Below are 4,102 nucleotides of genomic sequence, written 5' to 3'. Positions count from 1 at the left end.
AGTGATCTTTCTACTATCTCCAAGTCTCAACATTTCTGTCTTGTCCTGTGAACTTTATTCTTTTTTAATTTCAAATACGTGTGGCATCTTAAAGCAGTTGATTTTTTTTTCCTGTGCCTACTATATTTCTCTAAACATGATGCTGTCTAATTTCACCCATGTTTAAACAAGTGAATTTCTCTATCTTCATATCTTTAATGCATCCTTGATCTACACTGATACAACGTACTTCCAGAGAGTTTCTGACATTAAAAATTATAGTGTGAATGAGTATCTATTATGTTTTTCTTGCTTTTGGTCATATATATAGGAAGTATGGTGAAATAAAAACCTTGGAAAAAGGGGTTAGCACTAACATGAACTAGTTAAAAGTTTTATTTTAAAAATATTATTATGAATCAGAGGTATAAAGTAGAACTTAAATTATATATCAGTAGTCTACCCTTTGATAAAAAGTTTAGAAGCATTCAATTTAGCACATAGAATGAAATATGAAGGACAGTAAGAACTCTTAAAACATAGAATTTGTGAGTGTAAATTGAAGAAAACACAACCTAGAATGAGAGAGGTAAATGGTATCGAGCAGAGTTAAATCATTAAATTTACAACCAAATATTTTACTGATATATATGCAAGCATGAAAATGTTTCTCACAGGCAAAAAAAATCATAGATTAATCTTTAAATAACTTTGAAAACAATCTTCATCAAAATAATAAAACAACTCTTAGAATTCTACAATGCTCAGCATATAACAAAAAAAAATGAACTATAACACTCCTGGCAGTACTGGAGAAGCTAGCAAAAGTAACTGAGAATTAGATGTTAGCATAAATGATCCACCTGTTTGTACAACCTTACGAGAGAAGCATATCACTAAACTATTGATTTGACAAACGAATGGGTAGCAGATAAAACAATGAGGTAAGCAGGCAAAGGACTAACACATTTGGATATGGATGGTTAGAAGTAATTCATCCAGCTATATTATGACTTCTAGCACTTTACTGTTACATGCTCACCGTTACTAATAACATAGACATCTACTACATGAACCCTGCATTTAAATCTTGTTCAAAATCTTATTAGTTTAATCATGATTTTTATGCCAAGATAGTTTCAGTTTACTTTTAGTGGAACAAATTAGTAATTAGTGACACCTCCAGTAGATGTGTGTGATTTATCACTTCTAACTCATGTAGCCTGTGTTTGCAATACAAAATTGTCCTTATAAGTAGTTAGGAGGAGCTTGAGGTGGTAAAAACACTTCATATTTATTGTTTGTTTAAAAGTATGGCACAAAAGAGGTAAGATATTCTACTCCTATTTCTTTTATTTTTTAGGTGATTTATTGCAAGCTTGTTATCTCTTGAGAATAACATTGGCTCCATGTTTACATTTATATGATTATTTTTCTTATTAACTATTTGAATTTCTTATAAATTCTGAATTTAAGTATTTTTTATAAATACATGTCATAGATGTCCATTAATATCATGGTGGGGGGCACCAGTTATTTTGGTGGAACAAAGCAGAAAGACCATGAACAATACTTTCAGGATTGCATGAGCAACACAGAAAAAACTTTCTTCCCATTATTTTATCTTATTTTTTTCAAATTAGGTTTCAGATTCAGCTTCAATATCAGGAGGTACTCCTACTCAGAAGTTAATGACCTATGTACAACAATATTTGATTATTTCATCACAACGTGAAGTGGACTTTAAGGCATTTTCTGTCTGCCTGACTTGAATCACACCTTCCTCTCACAGCTGCCCCAAGCAGGTTGACAACACACCAAAGGTTACTTCTATGCTGCCTGTAATATGAGCACATCACTATTCTTCCCAGACTAAATCATTAACTATTCTTACAGCACTCCTTTGAAAGATAAGTTACCATAAATTTTAAAGTAGATGGGAACACCTTTCCTGTTTGGATGCCTTTGATGCCTACTAATGGATGTTATTTTTCTGTCAAATTCAACATAGCAATTTTAGAAGATACCTATGAATTTTTCATGTGACAACAATCTGAGGAGTTACTTTCATAACTTTTATCCTGAAATTTTGGCATATAAAGAGAAAAATTCACTTTGATCTCTTTCTTGAGAATAAGGTATTAATGAAATGAAGAATGTGGTTTAAGCTTGCTATATAAGCTGATACACTTATATGTGTTACAAAGATGAGGATTTTCAGCACAGTGTTAAAAAGCAAAAGGCTGGTAGAGGTATAGTAAATGTGCACAAAATCCTTCACTCATTGAAAAGAAATGGTGATGTGGAATTTCCCTCCATATGCTGTGATTACCATTAATGAATAAAGAACTGCTTTGGCCCTATAGCAGGGAAGAATTTAGATAGGCGGGGAAAACAAAGCGGAATGCTCAAAGAAGAAAGGCAGAGTCAGAGAGAAACCAATTAGCCTCCATTGGAGACAGACACAGGATGGAAATTTATCCATAAGCCACAGCCTTGTGGTGATAGGCAGATTAATGGAGATTGGTTAAATTAAGATATAAGAGTTAGCCAATAAGAAGCTAGAGCTAATGGACCAAGCAGTTATTTAAATAATATGGTTTCTGTGTGATTATTTTGGGAGTATGGGCAGCCAGGAAACAAACATGTGTTCTCCTACTACAAAGTGGGGTCATAAGACAAAAGAGTTGTTTCCAAAATTGAAGAATTTTGATCACTTAGCATTGCCATTTTTTTTTTTGTCTTGTTTTAGACAAGATTTGTCTGTATAACTCTGGCTGTCATGGAACTCACTGTATAGACCTGGCTCTTTTGCCCACATGCATGTTAGTGTGAGAGTGGTGGATTCCATTTAACTGGAATTATAGATGGCTGTACACCACTCTGTAGGTAATTGGAATTGAACCTAGATACCCTGGAAAGAGCAGCCAGTACTCTTAACCACTGTGACAACTCTCCAAGCCCTGTATTGCCCTATTTTTCGTGATAACCAAGGTTTATGGATATTAACATTTTCCAAGAATTCCCCCTGAATACCTGTAGTTTAGTTTTTGTAAATATAGGTGCATGTGAGAATCATTGGGTCCAGGGCGCTTGCACAAAGATGGGGACAGACCACCAAAGTCTAAACCAGAAAGTAAACTTTATTCCAGAAACCAGATTCCAGGAAAACCAGAAACAAACTTAAACAGGAAAAAAAAAAAAAAAAATGACACTGAGGGCCACAGAAGCTTATAAACTAGCCGAGACCACAAACAACAGAGTTCCGGCTTCTGAAACGGTGGCAAAAACGGGTCCTCGAGGTCCCCTTCTTATAGTAACGAGTACCAAACATTAGTTCTGAATAGAGAATTTTTTACAATCCGGAGGTAAAACTCAGATACAGATTGCCTTACTTTACAGTCTTCATCATTTAGTTTCTCGGTACTGCCAGACAGTGTTTACTGAAGCCCCGTGCTCTTCCTTTGATGCTGCCAATTTCCCATAGCAGGGACAACGCCAAACTCAGAGGTCACATTTCTCTGTCTCCTAGAGGTTAACTCAGCTCGTTGATCAAGGATGGCCAGGAAACTACTCTCAGTTTGCAGAGAGAAGCTCCAGCCTTGTAAATAGATCAGCTAGTTGTAAAATGAAATGGCCTACACTGATAGACGCTTCTTAAGCGGCTGAGAAAGTAGCTTACTGTGAATGACTGAGCCTTGATCTGCTGAGAAAACTGTTGGTAGTCTGCTTAGGTTTACAGCTTTATATGTCTATTTTTCTTATATCCTGAGCTTCTATATTCTAATCTTTGGTGTCTATATTTCTTTTTTTTTCTATTCCTATATTTTAATTCTTATTTCTAGATCCTTCAGAGTGGGAGCCTGTGTGCATTGTGTGTGTGTATGTGTGTGTGTGTATGTGTGTGTGTCTGTGTATCTATATGTACATGTGGAAGTCAGAATTTGTAGATCCATAGATAACACCCACAATTTTTTCCATGAAACTGGGTTTCTTACTAAACTGACACAAAACAGCTTGACTAGGCTATGCCGGCTTTTGAGCTCTAAGGATCTTCCTGCCTTGACCTTCCCAGTTCTTAGACATTATGCAATTGTCACCACATTTACATCTTATTCTCTTG

The sequence above is a fragment of the Microtus ochrogaster genome, linkage group LG7_11 (assembly GCF_000317375.1).
Source record: "Microtus ochrogaster isolate Prairie Vole_2 linkage group LG7_11, MicOch1.0, whole genome shotgun sequence".
NCBI classification, from domain to species: domain Eukaryota; kingdom Metazoa; phylum Chordata; class Mammalia; order Rodentia; family Cricetidae; genus Microtus; species Microtus ochrogaster.
Note: the sequence above shows the minus strand (reverse complement) of the source record.